This window comes from Lolium rigidum, chromosome 3 (genome assembly GCF_022539505.1).
Source record: "Lolium rigidum isolate FL_2022 chromosome 3, APGP_CSIRO_Lrig_0.1, whole genome shotgun sequence".
Lineage (NCBI taxonomy): Eukaryota > Viridiplantae > Streptophyta > Magnoliopsida > Poales > Poaceae > Lolium > Lolium rigidum.
In genome coordinates, this window is record NC_061510.1 from 220,901,613 (window position 1) to 220,907,026 (window position 5,414).

A 5,414-nucleotide genomic window follows, 5' to 3' on the forward strand; every position below is an offset into this window, starting at 1 on the left:
GAGGCTGCCGCGGCCGAAGCCGTTCGCCGCGGCGATCTTGCGGGAGGACGACATTTTTGAGCGGCGAGGAGAGAATGCGGGAAGGGGAGGCGGCGGCGACGAGAAGGATTATGATGAGCGGCGATAGCCGGAGGCGTCTTAAAACGGCGGCGGCAGCGGGTGGTTGCACGCAATAACTCCGGCGCGGACGGCCACGCGGCCATGCACGACGAGACGCGTCCCTGCGTCGCCCGGGAAAACGGGGACGCCATTAGCGTCGCTTGACCAAAGGTAGGCGACGGGGTTTTAGCCTTCCGTGCCGGCCGACGCGTCGGCCCCGCCACTCCCCGCCTCGCTTTTCGTTGTGTCCGGCGTCCCCGGAGCGTCCCCGTGGGACGGGGACGGGCTCGGGCGCCGGACACCGTATCGGGGCGCGCCGGACAAAGAGGCTTTGGGGACGCGGCTGGAACGCTTTTTTTGTCCGGCGCGCCCCAAATCCCTTTGGGGACGGTTTGGGGGACGCGACTGGAGATGCTCTAATCTCCTCTTGTAGCAGGGTTTATATCGCCCAATTGCAGCTCCAAGTTTGACAATTTGTGTCCATTAAATCTAGTTTTATGCTAAAATATATCAAGCCAACATATTTTATTATCCATATCAAAGTATCTAGGAGCATCTAAAAAACTATTGCCTTTAGGTATCTAGATAAAGTTGAGTCGATTAATTTTGGACGGCAAGGGAGTACGTACGAGCACATACCTCATATTATTCTGGTAGCCAAATATGAGGTAGATGACAGATAATTCAGAGAAAAAAAGTTATAGTGTGATACAAAAAAAAATACACTGCACATGTGCAAGTTGACAAGTTGCGACCATTATAATGATAATAAGAAAGTTGATATCTGACACGCGAATACTTGATACAGTATATCGTCGATACATATAACAAAACAAGGATGTAACTTGCCAACTGCACTCCCATTTTGCCTTTTTACTTCCTCTCAGTGGTCCTCTGCTCCCTCGGCATGCAAGGATGTAGTGCCAGCATTAAAATGGTTTTTGTGCCTTACAAGTTAGAACTGAAGAAGTGTCATATAAAGGAGAGCATGTTCACTGTCAAATAATTAAGGGACAACTTGATCAGTCGTTGATGTCTCCTTTTTAGGTCGTACCTCGAAACGATTCGATAGCTAGCTAGATTTAATAAGAAAAATCTAAAGGTTTTGTGATAATTTTTGAAAGACACTGATCAAACCAAACAATCACAAATACTTCTGAAAAGTTGATGCATTGGCTGGCCGATGAACTAACAGTGGAAACTTTCATATTCTATTTGACAGGTGAGACTGGTAGCTCTTTTCTCTTTATGTTACCATGGAAGAATAGGACATAGAATTTTATCAAAAAGCTCACTTGAGTTGCAATGCTAACTGAAAATCTATGTATCCTAGCCCAGAACGGCATAGATCATTTTTTATAGTTTCATAATAACTACGACCCATGATATGAATTTTTTTGACCCAGTTTTTGTGCATGAAAGATGCAGTCTGAAACAAACACTGGAAAGAAGAAACTATACCTGGATCTGAATCGTTAGGATCCCGGAAGCATTGGCTGAAGTGGAAAAAAATGATATCAGGTGTTAAGGTTGCAAGGAGATAAGCCGTCATAATGCACATATTTCTTAGCTTAACGTACCTAATCTACTCTGAACATATTGTAGCTTCTAAAGATGCTAGCAATCATTTTCTAAGTAAAAAGGGATATGATGATTAAAAATCACAGAGCTAAGCAATGACAGTTTACAAAACCTAAGCAAAACAGAAAAGTAAATATCTGGAGATGCTAGCAGTGTGTTTCTCTATAAGGACACATGAACCTTGCAGACCTTGAACTCCGATTAATTGCACACAGTAGATATTTAGCATGTAGAAGCATAGGTTAGTAGTTAGCAAATTCCCACAAAAAAGATATCAAATATGCAAGATTAAAGTAGAACTCAAAATGTTGCATCCACAACTTTGGATACCCAGTATCTTGCATCACTATCTTTATGGCCATCATCACAAAGATCTTGGACACATTCACACGACTTCACCAAATCTCAGGAACAAACAAACAGGTGCAAACTCTGAAGAATTTTACCTCTGATTTTTAGGGAGGGGGAGGGGAAAGAAATCACCAAACTTCAAGAAGTTTGTCGCTGGGCTTCTTCTTGGTTGCCAGCCTAAACAAAATGGTAATCCTTAAGAACTGTACATGATCAATCACAAAGGTTTTAACGATAATTACTAAACAACAGTTAGGCTTATGGTGCCCGCAGTTAATTAAATTCTACCATGAAAACCTCAAGCAGCCATAAGAACTACAAGAATTTAGTGGATGCAATCATGCAATTAACTGAGCGCACAACAGAAAAATATTGCGGCCTAGAAAGCGGTAGGTCGTCAGGCGTACAGGCTATCCTTGCATCATGCCAAAGATTGGTGTCTAGAGCTGGAAGAGGAGGTGATGTCCTCTTTAAGAAAGTTGTGTTACAACAGAAGAAAAGGTAAAAGCAACCCATTATTCATCGGTAGGGCGGAAATAAGAGTATAATGATGATTACTTCACATATGGCAGCCTTTACCTATACCTGAAGCTGGAGCTAAATAGTTCCTTCTAATGTTGCTGCAACACAATGTAAATCTTCTTATTTTGCAACCATCACAATCTCTTATCCTCCATCCTTTCTTTCTAGCTTGGATAATATCTCTGCAATCTATAAAAAAGTAGGACATTAACATTATGCTGAATTTATCCAAGATAAGTTGCATTAAAAGAATCTCCAGATGTTTACTATGCAAAGTAGGGGAACATGTTCAGTGCAACTTGACAGTATGTGCTCTGTCGGAAAACACGTTACCGGAACGACGCCCACCGCCAAGGCAGGCAGGTGTTGCAGGTCTCTTGCCTCCTCGAGCAGCTGCTGGTGCTTCACCACGTCCTCCACCCTCTCCACGTTCACATCTAGTGTGTACCTATGAGCACGGACAACGAACATGCATGAGCGCCGTCGCCAACAGTATATTGTGAAAGAATCAACAGGCTGGGGAGGACAATCTCACCTTGGATAGTTGCCTTACAGATTTGCCAAGATCCACCCCTTATGTGATGGTGAAACAGTTTTCTTGCCAACGACATGAGAGATCGCTCCCTCTACTCCTTTCTGAACACATTCAAGAAAACCATAGGTAAAGTCACTGCAAAGAACAATTCCATAAAGATCATATCCAAGGTTATAGTGAAATAAAATATGATCCAATGGTACTCTCACACTCGGGTGTTGTTTGAAATCACCTTTCCCCATTATTCAATTAGCTCCATAGCTGGAGATATGGAGATCACATGACAAAAAAAAAAGAACTGAAACATTACTGCAATCAAGCTACTCTTCTACAATCAGGTACCAGATATCGTTGTGTCTCTTTGCCTGCGACCGAGGAGGAACCCAGCGTTGGATGTACGTTGATAGATACCTTGAAAATACCACTCTGCTGTTGTGCGGCCATCTCCAAGCTCCACATCTTAATCCTAGAGGCAAATTCCTAGAACTGGTCAGGAGAAGATCCAAGGTCCAAAATGTACGCCAAGAAAACAAAAAATGTAGACAATCCAGAAATCAGTGAAACCGGAAAATCTATTTTCGTCAAATTTCAGAATCTGAGAGCCAATGGCTTTGATTTCCCCACCTTGCCCTCTCTGGCCCGCTCTCCTCAGAGGTTGGCTACATCGGCGCGCTGCTGCCGGCCTGCTGCGACCGCCACCATGTGGTCGCATCCCGTCAGGCCAGAAGGCGCCTACGTCGGCTCATCCCTGCGCCTGTCTCGTGGGTGGCGGCCGATCTAGGTGAAGGAGAAGATTAAGGAGCGGTTGAATGTGAAACTGGTGGATGGAAGGGCGGCAGAGGAGGGCTGGACCTGTGCCGGCTGCAGACGAGCGCGGAAGAGAGGCGGAGACGAGGCGATTTACACACAAATAACCCTTTTGTGAAACTATAGCACACACTGACCTCTCGGGCAAACTATTTCACCTATCTAACCTTTTGTGTGGCGCCCACACATGTCCAAGTGGCGCCCGTGCTGCTGGCGCCACACACCCATCCGACGTGGCGCTGTCGACGCTGAGGTGTGCTACCCATCCGACGTGGCAGGATGTGTGGCCACGCGAGCCCACCCCAGCCCGACCCAGCCATTTCCTCTCCCTGTCTCTTCTTCCTCTCAAGAAGGCGCCTGGTTCTCTCTCTCTCCCCCCCCCTCAAATCCCTACTCAAATCTCTTGAATTTCGTCAGATCTGCCCGTGGAGATCGTTCCCAACCCGTTCCTTGAGGTAATCTCCTCCGTTCCCCCTCTTTTCATCCATTGGTTTTGTGTATTTGGTTGAATGTACATGTGAAACCCTAGATGTGGATTTGGTTGATTTGAGGGTGGAGATGGTGATTTGGTTGGATGTTAGGGTTGTTGAAGTAGGAGAAATGGTAGTGTGCTAGTTTGTATGGGTAGATTATGTTGATTATGGTAACTAATGAACACATGTGTGTATGTGTTGTTCCCATTATGCTAGGGGATGGAAAGAATTGTTCATGTTCATCATGTGGACAAGGATGCTTTCTTGAAGGGAAACATAGAGCCGGCCCGGAAGAGGTTGACTTGGTGTTTGACCTTAGCCCTAGCTTTGCGGAGGTGGTAGCACAAGTGAGGGTTGAGTTGAATTGGAATGAGCCAAATGATGGTGTTGAGCTAGAGGGAAGACATAATGTGGCGTTTGGAATGCACACCCGTTGGAAGACAATGCGTATCAACTCCGAGCAACGTTGGTCCGTTTACAAGGAGACGGTGGCGGGTCACAAGACAAGGCTTTGGAGTTGTTTGCAACCAAGACGGTTGATGCTCGTATCGAGCTTGACCTTAACAAGCCCTCCTCCTCCGGTTCGAGAGAGGAGTCCACCACCCATGAGCCAAGAAGAAGCCACCCAATCTCCCATTGTCCAATCTCCCATTGCCCAACAACCTCCGTTGGATAATGAGTATGACGAGCATGACGATGGTGATGATGGTTTCGAGATGAATGACAACAATGTTGGTGATTTGGATAAATATTTGACGCGAGAGGAGATGGACCACTCCATTCCTTATTCCCGATGCTATGCGTCGGACTCGGATGATGATGGACCCGAAGAGGAAGTTGACGAGGATGGCTTGATGGCTAAGGAGCCGAAAGATCCGAGATCTTCAAGAAGGTAACCGGACGGGATATCCGGGTACCATTGTTCCGTGATGTTAGTCTTGCGGATGGAGCCGTGGTTGATGGTGGCAAAAGTTTACTTCTTGGAGCTAGGCCAATATCCAAGAGAGATGTGGATGGTAGGATGGCTATGATCTCTAAAGGGCTCA

General features: G+C 45.9%; 1 long non-coding RNA gene across 12 annotated transcripts; it reads right to left on the reverse strand.

Annotated features, from left to right (window-relative positions):
* Positions 1–839: 839 nt before the first annotated feature.
* Positions 840–3,966, reverse strand: LOC124699008. 12 transcript variants are annotated; one of them, XR_007001215.1, is made up of 7 exons: positions 3,713–3,966; positions 3,089–3,574; positions 2,887–3,001; positions 2,617–2,742; positions 2,127–2,208; positions 1,561–1,595; positions 840–1,046 (listed from the first exon to the last, which is right to left on the reverse strand). It is a non-coding gene; the product is annotated as an uncharacterized LOC124699008 (long non-coding RNA). The 12 variants fall into 12 exon arrangements; XR_007001218.1 differs by having other exon boundaries at positions 840–1,060; XR_007001221.1 differs by having other exon boundaries at positions 840–1,595.
* Between the last annotated feature and the right edge of the window lie 1,448 nt (positions 3,967–5,414).